This window comes from Argiope bruennichi, chromosome 10 (genome assembly GCF_947563725.1).
Source record: "Argiope bruennichi chromosome 10, qqArgBrue1.1, whole genome shotgun sequence".
Classification (NCBI taxonomy): Eukaryota; Metazoa; Arthropoda; class Arachnida; order Araneae; family Araneidae; genus Argiope; species Argiope bruennichi.
The window spans coordinates 46,110,126-46,127,777 of record NC_079160.1 but is presented as its reverse complement, the minus strand read 5'-3'; the positions used below and the strand labels follow the sequence as shown (position 1 = coordinate 46,127,777).

At 28.4% G+C, this 17,652-nt stretch overlaps 1 protein-coding gene across 6 annotated transcripts in view; it reads left to right on the top strand.

Moving 5' to 3' along the window:
- Positions 1–292: 292 nt before the first annotated feature.
- LOC129987925 (forkhead box protein P1-like) overlaps positions 293–17,652 on the top strand; it is a 536,440-nt gene continuing 519,080 nt past the window's right edge. For 2 of the 6 annotated variants that reach the window (XM_056095930.1, XM_056095923.1), the window contains exon 1: positions 11,769–11,967. The gene's annotated coding sequence lies outside the window, so the exon portion shown is untranslated. Of the gene's footprint in view, positions 407–11,766; positions 11,968–17,652 lie in introns of those variants that run through there. The other 4 variants (XM_056095924.1, XM_056095928.1, XM_056095925.1 and 1 more) reach the window with 4 other exon arrangements.

Genomic DNA, 17,652 nt, shown 5'->3' with positions numbered 1-17,652 from the left:
AAATAACTGTTACACATTTACAAGTGATGCATATCTAATTCTTGTGTTAGATAAATTGTCACAAGGTCAATGTGCATAAAGTGATCGTTAAGGTGTTCGCGCGAACCGGTTGACGACGATACGTGTGTACGAATATCGTTACTTAAGTTGCGTAAGTTTGCAGTATTCACCATTCATTATTTAAACAAATTTGCCGATGATGTATGCTAAAAACCTGCTAGTCATCTTTTTCACTGACCTTAAGGCTGCAACTAAGTGTAAATACTTTTCTCGCAATAGCCTTGGTCAGAATCTGGATGTTTGTCTACAGCTTGTTTCAATTTTCCTCTTGTTTGTGGAGGGTGTGTGATTTCCCTTTTTTGAATACTGAGGCGCAACTTGCTATTGCGGCAACTTCCAAGTACAGGTAATTGTGGGAAACTCGATTAAGTTCTTTTCCCCCTCGATGGGAAATATAATTTTTTTTTTTATGCAAATGACCTTCCTACTAATTCATGCAAGAAATTTTCCGAGTTCGATTAGAATATGTTTCTTAATGGATAATGTTCCTTAAATATGTAGAATGCATTCCTTAAATTTTATATTAATTAAAAGGCCATTTAATAATATTGAAAAAAAATCATTAAACATTGTTGGAAAAAAGCATTTAGTATTATTGTAAAGGGTTATTTAAAGTTGTTGGAAAAGATAATTTATCAGTATTGGAAAAATTACTCACCTTTGTTAGAAAAGTCACCCGATTTTGGTGGGATGGCTCATTTAACGTTAACAGGAAACAAAGTAACATTGTTACTTTGTTTCCTACAGGTACAAAGTAACATTTGTACTTTGTAGCTGTAGTTCAATCATTTTTTTTAATCTCTATAGTACATTACCACTAGTGGTATATTACGTTATGTTTTCTGGTACAAATTTTTCGATTAAAAAGTTTAATGAATGTACCGTATTTTGGTATTTTCCTGTAATATTTATTATTCTGATTTGTAGAAATATATTTAGCGTTTTCGTCTCTCTTCTCCCATTAAATTGATGTTTGTGATGGGTGTCACAATGATTATTAATTCTTAATTGTAAAATGTTTTTAAGATTTTGCGCATTTGTTTTCAATCTTATCTATGTAATACAAAACTTTAAAAGATTAAGAATCTTTGGTATGCTGTTAAGGCATTTAATGTTACTGGAAATGGTTATTTAACATTGTTGGAAATGGTTATTTAATATTGCCGGAAAATTCATTTATCATTGTTGGAAAGGTCACTCTACGTTTCTGGGAAGGGCTATTTAATGTTAGCAGGAAACAAAGTAACGTTGTTACTTTGTAGCTGTAATTCAATCATTCATTAATCTACAACAAGGTTTTTCAACCTATGGTACATTACCACTAGTGGTATATTATATTTTTTTTTGTACAAATTTTCTTTAAAAAATTTTAATGAATGTATCCTATTTTAACATTTTTCTGTAATATCTATTGTTCAGATTTTTATAAATATATTTATCATTTTTGTTAGTCTTCTCCTGTTAAATTGGTTCTTATAATGGGTGTCACACTGACCATATTAATTCTTAATTGTAAAATGTTTTTAGAATGGTGAATATATATTTTTATTCTTAACTATGCGATACAAAATTTAAAAAGTTGAGAATTTTTGATGTACTGTACTCATAATTAGAAAGCAATTTAATAATAGTACAAATTTAATAATAGTACAGCAATTTAAATTACTCAGACTTTGTTCTTAAGTCAAAAATTATTATTTTCTAAGGAATAAAATATCGGAATTGTAATTTTATCGCGAAAATGGCCGACAATTTAATTTTAGTCTTTCAAAAGGAATTTGACATTTTATACGAATTAGTCAACAAACTTGATACCTGTAAGAAATGTTTTTGAGCTATTCTTTTAGTATATTATCTTTTAGTGTATTAGTGTAGAGTATGTTCTTTTTTTTTAAACAATATGCAATTGTTAAAAAATAGCTGCGCAGTGATATCGGCAGATTATAGACTTTCAGTGACTATTATAGACTAACTTAATTCATCTTAGAATATACAGAATTATATATAATATTAGAATACATATTTTATTCATCTAATATTCTAAGATGAATAAAATTTTCTGGGCCGAATTAACAAATCTTCAGCTGCCAAAATTATCAAATGTTTCCCTTAGTTCAAATTGTATTTCTAATATTGTAAGAGTTAAATTATAAGAATTATATTTTTTCGCGAATATGACCTGTTATTAATTACAGAACATTTTAAAAACTTTTCCCTTCAAAATAATTTTTTTTATAAATGAGTGAGCAATTTTGGTATATAAGAATATTTACAAAGGAAAAAAAAAACTTTTTTTATTTCATTTAAAAATTTTCAAATTTATATATGCACATGTCTCAAAGTTAGAAACACAGAAACTTTATGAGCTCATAACGTAACTCTTCCAATAATTTTCTGATGAATAATGAACAGTTTTAAAAGTTAAACTGATGTAAATTCGGCTGTCTCTTAATTAGAAAAATTTCGTTGTTAAGACAAATTGGTTCTTCATCATTGTAAGAACTAAAAAAATACAGGAATGATATTTGTCATGAAAATGATCATCCCGATTTAAAATATGTAAATATCAATTACTAATCTTCTGCTTTAATAAGCAGGCAATATACTAGGTTTTCTTTTATGCCGTTCGAATATTACTTAAGAAAATAATAAGGTATTCTAAGAAGTTAAACTTATACTAAACCATCCAATAACCACACATCGTTAATAAATATTTATAGTTTCAATATATCAATGAAATGTTAGTACCTATCGATTAGTTTCTCTAAATATTCATGGCAAAATAAAATCTAATTTTAAATCGAATTACAATTGTCATTTTTTTTTCCTTTATGGATTTAGTACATACCTTGGGGTACTTAAAAATCATATTAAATGGCACGACGCATTTACTAATAACTACTATGATCAATTAACTAATAAAACTTATTATATTTTTATAAATAACTTATGATATTTTTGATAAAATAAAATATATAATAAAGAAAATATTGAATACATGTTTGATTAATAGCAATTCGGTCGATAAATCTCATCATTTAAAGCTGCTATGGATTACCTGCTGATTACCTTTTGACTTTTTTTGAGTAACAAAAGTAGAAGTTCCACGCCAGTTTTTATTTCATTGAGAAGAAATCGCAGTTTTCAATACATGACACAATCACGAGGCCATAAATGAGATCTTAAAATGTCACGTCAAAATAAGGAATCAGTGTTTCTAATTATTTTTCCTTTGTTATCTATTTTCCAAATCAATTTGAAAATTTTATATTTTAATGTAAAAATGTTAGTAGTTTTTCATCGTATGCAGAGTCTATTGTGATAGTTCGTTTTTTTTTTATTAGCATATAATTTTTAAATCTTTACGAATGCTCTTGCGACTGAATTTCAAGAAGAAATGGAAGCTTAATACAAGATTAAACTAGATAGCCCACTCTAAACGTTAACGTAAGGCTTCGATGGCTTAGTGTTAAGGTCACGGCTTCGAGGGCGGTAGATTCGAAATTCGAATTTGGTTTCATTAAAGATCCATCCTGTACAGGCCTGGTGCACGTTGGATCTATTTAGTAAGATTTCTTCTCTTTGATGTGATACGTCAATTTAGAGAGAGGATGCCATCTCGGGTGTCGTCCTCATCATCCGATCAGTTTTAAAAATTACAAGGTCCGTTCCAGAATTGCCTTCGTATAACTTTCAAAAGGGATATTAATGTAACCAAACGTTAAGCCAGCATAATATTAAGCAGAACGACTAAAACTACTTTGTACTAGGTATAAGAATAAAAATAAAAACTATATTTCATAGTAACAATCTGATTGTTACCCAAAAACTGATTACACATTAATTATATTAATTATATATATCCAAATAATTAATAGATTTAAAATTATATGTTAACACTAAGGGTCATAATGATTTGGTAGAAGTTTCGAAATAGTAATCGTCAGTTCATTTCTCAATTCAAGCGAGTATTCATTATAATTGTGGTATTGGTGTATGCTAAATCTATTTTCATGCCATAAGTTTCGTGTTGCTGTGGTATAGATGTCTGGAGAACATGTTGCTAACTCGGCTAAATGTTGCTAAAAAATCTATTGTCATAACCCATGTGTAATTAATGTTTAAACAATATTACAGGAATTTCAAAAAAAGTAAATGAAATGTATTAGAAAGACTTTAAATGAGTTCTCTAATTTATGCATAGTTATAAGTAGAAAGATTACCATTTCATAAAATTTATATGATGAGAGCAATGATGATGGTCGTAAATTATGACTTAAATTGCGTTTTCAGGTTGTTAGTCATCATGATTTAAAATGATGTATAACATTAAAAACTTTACATAAGTTAAAAGATGTTATCGAATTGAACAGTTAAAATCTTTTGTTTCACTTTTAAGGTTTCCTGGAGATAAAATTGATATATTCGTGATTCTGAATTCAATTTAAATTAAATTTTCAAAACTGCGACTGTTAAGATTAATAAAATTTCCTTTAATAAAAAATAAAGTGCTTGATATTTTTAGATTCTTAGAAAATTCTTAGATTTTAACTGAAAGAACCGACTTCTATCTTTACTTAAAAATGTTTTAACTTCTATTTCAAAATTGTATAAAACCTATTCGTAAAATTTTAATACTTAATATTTATCTTATCTTTTCTTTTTCCTCAAAAATTGCATTCTTTGTGATAATTCTGAAGAGTATAAAAGCGAAAAATTATGTATTAGCTGAACATTAATTGGAATATCTGCAAAATGCATTCAAAACCATGAAATTCTAATTTGTAACGCTTCGTTAAACGATAGTGAAGAAGATTGATTTTCTTAATAATTTTAACACTTTTGTCTTTTTTTTTTCATTATAATTATTACCAACATTAAGACAGTAACTTGAAAAAATTAAGACCTTATGAGTTGAAAATTTTTAGACATATTATTTACAAAATTTTAGTGAATATATCAAGGAATACTTCATAAATTGAGCATTTAAAATTTCGTCCTTAGGAAATCTGTGTATATATCCGGTTGTTCGAATATAAGTTAACAAGATAATTAGCAAACTATGAATACTATAAAAATAAAATTCAGTATATAGATGTAATATTTACAGTGTAGACTCCTATCAAATTCTAAGTCAAATTAATAGGCGTTTGCACATATAGGTGACCAACAAGAGGTTGACCGTCGGTCGATCTATAATTTCAAAAATATGCAAACCCAGCAACTATACAACGCAATGACTTAAATTTATAAAATCTGGTGTAGGATTTTATGACTACAAGTGTAGTTTTGTATCAGTTTTTGTTTTATTTCAATCGGTAGGAAAATACTAGTGTCAAACACAGATTTGATTTTCGGACATTATTAATAGCATACCTTGGATTAATCGCCAAAACACTCGCCAAGGGTCACAAGATAGCGTCATTGAAAATACTAAATTCAAGTCAACGCTTAATATTCCATAATTATTGTACGAGAATGCCACACAAAGTCTTCTTTAGAATAACAATTTTATTAGAGAGTATGGAGATAGGTTTTGTAAAAACTACTCCCAGTAGTTAGTGATTAATATATCCTCTAATCTTATTAAATATCCTGCCCATGTAATTCGTTTTATTTTTATGAATTTAACAATATTTAGTTCTTTAAATAGTGTAAACTCCTGTGTTGGTTCTTCTTCTCGAATAATTATCACATTTGATTCCACCAAATATCTTTCTTAAAGTTCCTCTTTCAAATATAACACAAATATAACTCTATTTTTCACAATTATTGCCCATGTTTTTTCAGCATCGTATGTGAGAACGAACCTAATCAAAGTTTGTTAATGAATATTCACCTTTTTGGTAAATGAGTAATTTGGTTACTTTTATACAACACGATGCTTGGTTTAAGTACGTTTCTATTATATTGAGTTTTCGTATTTAATGATTTTAAACGCAAAAAGCTTAACAGCGCTTCCCAGGTCATTCTCTAAAAGTTACCAGTCATTGTCAAGAATTAATCTCATAATTTAGAAAATAATTAGTGAATTTGTTAAATATTATATTGCCTTTTCATGCCTATAACATTTAATACAATAATTAATTACAACAATTAATTGTCCAATACAATTAATTTTGATTAATTCTGCATATAAATGCTACGATCTGGAAGAACATAAGTAATTTAACCAAAGACATCATATTTGTTTTCCATGTTTATTCTAAACATGCGAGTATAGTAAGCATTACCTTATTTCAATAATTTCTGAAATCGAATTCAAAATTACCGGATTCGATTATGTATTCATGTATCAACATCTTGCATCTATTATGCCACTTTCTTTTGTATATTTCTTTCATAAACTGATACCATACCAAGAGTCACGATACGGTGTCAGTGCAACCTGTCAAGGAATAGATGCTTCATTCAGAAATCCGAATCATTCAGTCATATATTTGTGGCAGGTGTTGAATGCATAATGATGCATTTCATGCCGCTTTCCATTCATCATTACTAGAAGGTTCGGCATTTGTTTATACATACGCCGCATGTCACATATTTTCTGTACAAATAACATTGCCAAATGGGCATAAGTAAAATAGTTGGTATTGTTAGTCAATATGGAAGGTGAATTGAAGCGATTATATATGTAGATTGTTTTGTGGTATGTTAATTACTAGAAGATGAAAACTTTAAATGTTCACAAATTTATTATTTCTAACATATAAATGAATAATTATATACTATTCGTTTCAGAATCCTGAAACTAACACTTTTCAATGATTGCACTTCGCAAAGGGATGATACGCAGGAAGATGAACAATTATTAAGCGTAATTAGGCGAATAATCTGAGTTCACTGTGTTGCTAAATATAATGATCTCCTACTTTCATTTTTTTTCTTTCATCCCTCCCTCTCCTATTTTTGATGAAATAAACGCCTTCTAACGCATGATCCAAAGAGCAGAGGGTTTCTGAATCTGAGAATGAACCCTACAGAAGTCCGTAAAACAAATAATAATAAAGTAATATCAAAATTTTTATCTATAGAATATGGATTTTATACCATTGAAAATCATTTTTTCTTAGAATCGATATGAAATAGTTAAATTTTATTAATTTTTAAATTCGCATCTATTTGTTGCATTAATACATTTTCCCGATGGCAATGACACGGCCTTTGATTACTAAGAGACATTGTCACTTAATTTTGACCTGTGATCAGATGATGAGAGCAGCATCAAGATCTCCAATCTAGTCACCGAAGTTTCACATCCAGCTAAAAATGGCCAACATGCTATTATGGATGAAACATTTACCATGCGTATTTTACGGTCTGTATTTGAGGGAATGTGTTTTTGAACACAAGAACCTTAGTTTCATTTGTACACAAAAAGCTTTGTTGTAGCCCCATCTAGATTTATATTTGGGTAATATATCTTTTTGACAAATTTAGTCGAATATACTCAAATTAATTTTTAATTCTAAATCTTGGCATAAAATTTTATTTATCTCCTCTTTATGTTTTATTATCGTATCTACCTGTGCTCGTACAGGCGTGCAGACAGACGTCTTCTAAATGGATTTCGTCCAAAATTTAATGGAAAATTAAAGCTTTTGTGTTCAGTTCATATGCCAAATTTCATCTGTCTAGCTCAAAACCTTTTTAAATTATTGTGTTCACAGACAAACATAATTTCAGATTTGCATTTTCCGTACTCAAAGAGGTCTAAAACATAAAAATTCGCAAAATTCTCGAGTTCAAAATTTTTTGACGATTACAATACTTTTTCTTTGCCTACTTCGTAAGTGAGAAAATAGTGAAGCAACTCATGCTAATGATATTCGATATGTGGTCATGTCGCACACATTGGAAATCTGCATCAAATTTTGAATTCAATAAGAAAAAACGAAATTAACCAAAATTCGTACTCAATTTTCTATTGTACAACAAAACACAAAATACAACATTCTGCATTAAAATACGTCCAATTTTAAATAGTCATGCAGTGCTTTTTAAAGTTAATTATTTCTAATAAAAGTTGTGGGCATTTAATTCAGCTTTTAGAGCATATCACTTATGCCTTTTATTCTGTAAATTGCAAATGTATAATTGAAGAGAGAGATTTTATTTCCAACTTTCCAATAAATTTTTCTAAACATTTTAAAAACTTGATTCAAGGCAAATTCGCCCTATATATATTCGCATGAAACAAATGTGTCGAGTAGTTCATTGGTATGGTGTGGAAATATGGAAAGGGATAGCCGATTGAGGTAACGTCTTCGACATTTTACTATTGTTGAAAAGTTCATTTCGAAATTCTTCCCAAAAAGTGCTTCAATACGGAAAGTTAAATAAGCTAAATTAAAAAAAAAAATTAAAATACCAAATCAATTTGTTTGTACACATTTTAAACATTGTTACTTCTTTACAAATAATAGTATTTATGCCGAATTTTTTTTTATTTATAAAAAAAAAGTAATTCAAAAGAAATCAAAAGTTCATACATCAGTTAGCCATTTTCACTGTTTTCTCCTCAAAACGTGGCGGCATTAAGGCGCTCTGCGGAAAAGTTTGCCTCTGAATGTAAAGAAGCTAAGCAGTGAAAATTCCAAATAATTTACCTTTACTTGAATACGCTTGTATCAGGAATTTAAATATTTCAAGGCATTTTCATATCAGTTATAGTTAGATTTAAATATATTATTATGAATTTAAAATTACTTATTGTGTTTTAAAACGGATGCATATATGTTATGTAATTTATAAAATTTCTCTCGAATTGCATTCTAAAAATGCGTATTCTCAGAGACAATCTCTAATCTTTATCTATTTCAATTTTCAAAGTTGCATTGTCTTAATATGCAAAGTTAAAAATGTAACTCTTTTATTATATACAAATATATGTGATATAAAATTATTAAAATTATACTTATTATGGATTTATTTAAAATATTTATAAATGTAAGTGAGGTTACTCAGCAATGTGCTAAATTTTGGAAAATAAATTCAGTAACTTTCTGAGAATCAAATCCGGCGCTTTACAGAAATCTCCCAGGATAAATTGTTTCACAGTGAACAATAATTTGTTTATATATTAATATAATTACCAAATTTCCAAATTCGTTTCTCAGTACTTAAAGGTATCATATTTGTTTATTTGTAGTGTAAATAATTTTAGATATTCTAATATCAATTATTCAAATAAAAATTACTCAGATTTTTAGCACTGCAATGTTTGAAGTAACAGACTGAAGAAATTCCAATTTTATATTCTTTAAATTTCTTATCATAGCTAAATGTCGTTGAATTTTAATTTAATTCCTAAAATGCATACATTCATTTAAATTTGCATTGATATTTCGATAATGAATAATTACATTATTTTTACCTTGTTCCTTAGTCACATTTTCCAAAACTTTCAGATTTTTAATAAATTATAAGTTCCATAGCTATTCTTAACTCTTCATATTTAATAGTTAAGCAGATAAATTTAAATGTCTGTAATTTGGCTCAAAAATTGCATTAGTTAATATTTGCACGGCCAAGCATTACCAAATAGTTTAAATCGGACTCAATCAGGCTATAACGATAAAGTTAAGCAAGGTCAGTTATAACTATTATCATTTGAATGTGTATTTGAAACTGTTAATATGACTAGAACTAGCAATAATTTTCGAACCCGACCGGCTGAAGACTCTTCGTGTGTGTGGTGGCTGGCACACGTGTAAATCCGTCGTGGTCTAAAGTCATCCATACCGAGAGTAGTACCACTAGGGGTACTGGCTCAGAGGTGGTCATTCTCTGATTCAGGTCTAAATTACGATCTGTGTATGAATGAATGAAATGCATGCATGAAGTCTGTCCCGTAAAAAGGGTTGTGACGCATGAAGTAGCTAAGTCGTACTTTTGGCTCTAGTTGGCGCTGCTGATAAAAACAGGAGACGCTCACTCGGCTTAAATCACTGACAGATAACTGTTTTTTTTTTTTTGTACATACTAAAAATTAAATATACGACAATATTACTTTATGTTAAAATATTCCGGTGTAACATTATTTTGGTATTTTAATTACAATTAAATGACTTCTTTCATTAATTGTTAGGGTTTTTTTTTACTCGTAAGGCTTTTCCCCGTAAAAAAAATGGCAATCTACTTTATTTTATTTATTCAAAAAAATTTATCAATGTTCTATGTATAACAATATTAAACTTGTAGAATACGAAATGACTCCCTTTTTTTTGTGTGTATATATATAGTTTGTTTAGTTGTATTTTATCAGTAAGATAATTTTAAAAATAAATTTTTCTGGAGTTTAATTCGCGCAATGCACTGCAAAGTTACTAATGATGAGATTACGTTTTCATATAGAAAACAAAAATATGAAGGAAAATTGCAATATATATGCATTATAATAACTCTAGGTACAGTTACACGTACTTTTTTTGGACTATTTATGTCAACACGAGACATGTTTAGAAAATTTTTTGTAATAATAATTCATTTGTTTAATAAATACATTTATCAATTTTGCATCTCCTTAATAAAATTTATTTGAAAATGCTAGGTTAATTTTATTCAAAATAGTTTGATTTCAATGCAATAGCGTTATCATTGCAAATGAGTTTATATTTAAATCAATCAATCAAGTCAAGTATCAAGTTAAATATCAAGTTTGGGTGAATCTAAAGTGAAACTTCGAGTTTGTGCTAAATTTACTTGCAAATTATTTGTTCTTGGATTTTTTTTCTTTAAAAAATAAGCTTACTTTTGATATAAATAGTTATAACTACAATAATATATTCTACTCATTTTTAAAAGAAAATTTTACAAAAATATAATATGAGTTAAGAAAATGTAAATTTAAAAAAATATGGAGTTTGCAAATTACTTATTTACTTGATTTTATTTTATTTAAACTAATGCCTTTTCGATGTAAATAGTCGCATGTGCAAGATTCATTTAAAAAAAAATAGTTTTGCTACAATACAAGACGAACTCAGAAAAGCATTTTTTTAAACAATAAATTTAATTCAAATATGACTTTTCATGGACGGCTCTAGTTAAAGGTGAAATGCAGCAGGTGTCATTCGAAACAATACGCAACAATAACAACAAAAACAAATAAACCAATAACTGGCGAAAAAAACCACAAAAACCGCAATAATAGCCAGCGCGAAGCGGTTGAATCGACGATGCATTTTTTAACAGAAAAAAAATAAGTCGAAGACGGTTCTTCTAAAACTTTCTCGGGCGCAAAGATAGAGAAAGTAAAACTGGCTGGCATCGAAAATACAGATTTGAAAGCCCAGAGCCGCGCGCTAAACTGACATCTCTCCCCTACTAAAATGGCTGCCAGTACAAAACAAAACAAAGTAGCAGAGCGATCTGTTAAAAACTTTTATCTTACGGGTAAGAGACAAGAAATAAAAGAACAGCACCATCAAAAAGAGAGAAGGAGAAAAGAAAAAATAAAATAAAAAGAGTTAGAAACAGTCTAAGAGCCATGGACGTATGACCTTGTATCATCCTAGGCAGAGGGATCTAAACTTGTCTCTCATTCTCTGTTTACCCAGCAGGTGCGTGTGACGTCACGCACAGTGGGCAAATCGCAGCCAGGAATAACAACGGCCACATCCGCGACTGTAAAGTAGTGCGCCGTTCGAAATCCGCCGATCGGATGAAAGTTACTGCAGAAACTTGTTAAAAAGTTCACATTTAAGCATCAAGAGCACCTGTTCTTTCCGAGAATATTAGTTTGGGAACTATTTTTTGTAGGCGATCGCGGAGGAATATATTTATATTTACACGCCGGTTTCGTAACACGCGAAAGCGAGCTCACAGCTAAGTGTAGGGTTGATAGAGAGAATTCTACGCAATGCCGCCTACCGCTAACTCTTCAGTGTTCCAGTAAATATGGAGGTGAGTTCTTATGAAATTAATCATGCCAAACGATTACCAGGGAGTGTCATGGTACAAACTATAGTCTGTCGGACAGTATCGAACGGCAGGGATGGGACAAAACTAACGGTTGGGATTCTTCTAACGGCGGTTATCATCAATTGCCGGCTTTTCAATCGGCGATGCATTTATAATTAGTGTTACACAATAGCTGGGGGAGACGTCATTAATATATCGTTTGCACTCTCCGAACCTAGTGAGAATGGAATCGCGCAGCTCCCGCTTATTTCTTGTATTCTATTTTTCTCTTATAAAGAACTCCAATAAAATGTCCATTTCTTCTTACAAAATTGAATTAAAAAAATATTTTTTGAGTGCAAAAATAAAATAAATGCATCCTATAGGCATTTTTATGCATTGAATAGCTCACACATGCAGAGATTTGCGATGTAAATGGGAAAAAAGAAAGTTTTTTTAAGATCTCTTGCGTGCGCGTTCGCCGGTGCAAGAGAAAAAAAGACGCCGGCAAAGAGCGCGTGGTTTGCGGCGTGTCCGTCAGCACTGTCGCCGGCGGCTCAGATGTTTTGCCGGAGAAAATTTTTTTAAGTGACACATTTTTATATCTATTGATGTTTCGGTGGGTGCTTTTCAATTAAGTTTTCTTTTTATATTTTGAACGCTTGGGTTTTTATTCTTTTAAGACATTTTTTGTTGGGAAAAATTTTTGCAAGTTACATATATTTTGAACGGTTTTTGTTTATTTCAAAAAAATATTTTGTGTTGTTGCATCACATGTCTTGTTAAACAGAGACGCTTTTCTGAACTTATCAAATTGCATATTGAATTGATTTTTTTTTATAATTCAACTTTGTATCGCAGCATTTATAATATATACACATATTTCTGTGAAATTTCCATAGCATTGAAATAAACATTTTTGCCGAAATGTTTGTTTTTAAATGTATTTTAAAATTTATATCTATATATTTTTATGAACGTTATTATTTTGCATTATTTATTTTTTAAATATATATATTATATATTTGTTTTATTTACACATGTATGAAAACTTTTTATTAATAACAGAAATATATAAAATAATTTGATTTAAAAAAATTTTTTTAACGTTTTTAATCTAAAAAAATGATCCAGCTAACTTCACAAATTACTTGAATGATCTAGATAAATTATCTAGATCATTCAAGACATGCAGATAATAAAAGTATGAATTGTTTTTTTTATTTTAGTATTGATATTGATTATATAGTTATTGTTGTTATATCCATTTTTCGTTGAATAAATGATGAAAATGAATCATTGTTAAAAACTTGATAACAATTAGATATAAAAATAAACAAGAGATATGATATTCAATTGAAAATTAATATCTCGTTGTTTTTTTGTTTTGATACTAAAATATCTTTTTCATTACTTTTATTGCAACTTGTGTAGAATTTGCGAATAATTTGTATTGATAAAAAAGAAATTAAGTAATAATCGCAATAAATATTGCAGTTTCAATTTTATGTAATGAATGTATTGTCTGAAATAAGAATTTCAAGTTTTCATTTCAGATATAATATTTATTATATAAATCAATATTAATTAAATAATTCTGAATCATCTAAAATAAAAAAAAATATATTTATCATTATATCATTTAATCCCTGATACACAGAATTTAATAATAATAAAAATTTAAATAAAATGCAATTATTTTTTATGATTAAGTTTTTACACTCGATTTAAAAAGTATTTTTATAAAATTGTGATTCTTATATCTTTTGAAAAATATTAAATTTTAGAACCTTTCAAGCAAGGATTATATTTAAAAATTTTTTTATTAATATATAGATAGTTGATATTCAAGGGGAAAAACTGTATGGATACATATTTTTAATTCAATATCTTCAGTCTAAAACTTTTTGAATCAACAGTTTGAACTACGTTTAAACTTGAGTTTTAATAACGTTCGCTTGATATTGATCTGGTTTCATATGATGTCGCTACAATTTATTCTATTTATAGCGTTCATATTACATCATAAAATCGATAATTCTGAGAATTATTACTAAGCTAGTATATTTTTTGTCAAAGACATTGTGATTTAATTCATTGTTTTTTTTTCATTATATCTGTTTGTATTATTTTATTGAATTGTAATTGTTTTAAAGATTTTGATAAAACATAGTTAACAAAATATCGCACGTTTCTAAAGTTATAATGTGAACATTATTTAAATTTATCGATTATCATCATTATTATCATAAATCATTAACTTATTATGTTATTAATGAATTAATCATGTCAACATAAATATATTTTACTCTTAATTTATTTTTTATGTCTTTAAAACCAAATTATTGTGTTTGGAATAGCATTTTTAAACGAAGATTGAAAATTATTATATAATTTCAGATTGATTAATTCACAAAATACCGTAGCATGCAATAATGAATTTATATTACATAATAAATTATTAATGCAATAATTATTTTTAATACTATATTTGAAACGCAATTAGTTAGCGTACGAATACAATAGAAATTTGTAAAAAACTGAAATACTTCGGAATGCTTCAAGATGAAATGCTTAGGAATAACAATATAAAAATTATGACATGGCATTACGTAATTTTGATTAAATTTGTATCGAAAGCTTTTTCTTTAAAAATTGGTTTGCTGGTGATGATGTAATGCTGTGACAATTTAAAACTCTTTTGGAATTCATTAAGCATTATTCGGAAAGAAATGCACTAAATAAATAAAATTCAGCAAGTATGGAAAATATTTTGTTGAAATATGTGTGCCTAACACGCGGATTCATTTGTGTACAAGTAGGAAGAAAATGTTTTTATATCCTTCATCACCTTGCTGTGGGATTAGAAGATATTTCTTTTCAGTGTTCATTAATTATTTCTAAAAACAATGTATTCATAAATAATATAGTATTATTTTGGTTGCGGAAATAATAAGTTAATACCGGTAATAACTTCACAAATTACTTGCAACCTATCTATGCATCCTGGGTTCATTTGAAGGTGTTTTTTTGTCCAGAAAACTATACAGAAATTGAGGATCTGATCTTAATGGTCATTACTAACCATTTCCCAACCGTTTCTTCAGGAGGTACATCCCGTCATAGAAGTAGAGGTAATTCAATCCCACATTATTATCTCTGTAGGAGAAGCGAGAATGTTGTTAATCCGGCTACTTCTGATTCACTTGCTTATGATGTCCCTCAAGAAATAAAACGCTGCGTACTTCTTGGGAGAGGGGGGCTTTTGGTAAAGAATTGTTTTAGTTTTGTCATATTTTTAACCTTCTGATCAAACTGAATAAAATCACAATTCCGTTCTCTTTTTACAAATTTAGTCTAGCCTCTTTAAAACAGTGTTTTTGTTAGACAACGTGGAATATATTTTCTCATCTTTTTTTCAAGTATTTCAAAGATAAGATTTATATTTCTCTTCACCTACCCGTTGAATTATAATTCATGTCTTCCTTTGTCAACAATTAATGAAAAGCGCAAGTAGTAATATATTAGTTCAATAGAATAAAACGTTCTGGAGGGTGATTAAAAGACAACAGATCGGCTATGTGACAGGAGTATAACTGGACTTGTTGGTATAACTAATGTCTTAGTGATACCACTCCTTAACGAAAAGAGGAAAACTCCGCTGGTCCAGCATTTATATAATTTGTACTGGAAAGTTAATATACATAGTTAATATATGTTAAATATGTGGAATACAGAAATTTTATTAGCATTCAGAGCACAAAAATAATTCATTCCTCCCCTTATCAGCCTGGGATAAAAATTAGCCATGTTACTGAAGACAACACTTCAAAGGAATTTTTTTTTCTTTATATAAATTTTTTAGAACTGGAAATTTTTAATGTACAGAAACATGTTTTAAATTTTAAATTCTGTAATTAATATGGTTAACACTCTCTTTGTTATAAAACCACATAACCTGGTGACATTGTCTTCATTTTTAAATCAAGTTTATGCAGTTTCAGCTAATATTACCATTTACATGGTCATGGTACACATTAAACGCGTTCGTGAGAAGACCTTCTCTCTGATTTTGCTTTGGAGAGCAGAATAACTACTCACCTTCGTCTTTTTTTTTATCTAATCTCTGATTAGAATTATGACGAACATCTGAAAATAACTTCTTTAATGTTTCTTCAAAATGAGACAAAAAAAAATCTCCAAAATGGATTTCAAATTAGTACAACTATAATAATTATCACATTTTATATGTATGATGATATAATTTATAGAATTGTTGGTATAATTAAAACATTATCGTTTCTTCTAGATTGTATATATTAATTGGCATTAAATAATTAGACTGCAAAAAATAGCATTTGATATCTCGTTTAAATTACTTCTAAGCGACTGTAAAACGTTTTTACATAATATACAGTTTTTTTTGTGTGTTTATAACAATTTCATCCTAAGTTTCATTTCGCTGATTATCCCAGACACATATGTATTCTTAATTAACAGCTGACTCTCAATAGATAACAGTAATAAAGCTTTAAGATCTAGACAACAAAAATTACTTTATTAAATCGTCCGTTCTTCAAATTTCAAGTATTGAAATATTTTTGTTTGAAATTTCTTTATTGTAGGAGAATTTAAAAATATCAATCTTAAGTAAAAAAAGTGCTTAGAAAAATGACTGAAGAAATATTTAAAATTATATATAAGATTTAAAAGACCTTTATATGCTTGAGCTAGTCTTTGTCTAAACATATTTCTCATAAATGCAATCATTATGCCAAGATATTAAATCCTCTTTAATAAATCTGTTCTTCCCAGATTGCATATGCGTTAACATACTATAGTACAGTTTAGATTAATTAGATTGCTTAATTTTGAATCTATGCGAGGTCTATTTGTAAATAATATTTGCAGGTTTATGTCGCATCACCGCCTTCTCCAAAACGTAAACGTCAACACAAACACATTTGACCCTATAGTTTATTTGAAATTTACCAGTATTAATGAAATAGCATATTGATGAAATCAGATCAGGAACCCGCGATTTTCCGGACTTAAAAACGTTCCCAGTAGACCAAGGTCATTTGAATGTATTGAATATTCATGAAACTGACATAAAGGATGAAATAATTATATTAAAACAATACAGTTATCTGCATTTATTAAAGAAATGAAAAACATAAAAATTAATCCTTCAGTTTTTGAAAAAAATAGAATTAAAAGACAAACAAATTAGTGGAAATGGTCTTTCGAAACTTCATCATATATATATATAATAATATAAGTATTTTTATTAGATAGTATATCAACTTACTTATATATTATCAATTACGTGCTATTGGCATATTATCATTTCGCTTTATTGGCGATTAATCTCAGGATTGCGGTTAATACACAATATCCAGAACACCGAATGTGTATTTTGGACATGTATTTTTCAACCTTTTTTTTAACATCTTGTTTCTTAATTTCACACAGAACTACAATTGCAGTCATGAAATCACATACTGAATTTCATATATTTAATTCAGTATGTGTATGTTATATCGCACTTTATGTTTGTGAACGTACATACTGGAGACGATTGATCTCTTGAGACACATGATCCCAAATTTTATGAAAAACTAAGATTCAGATAGTAAAACTGTGTAATAAATTTTATCTATGTAACTATTTTTGTTTTGTGGCTAT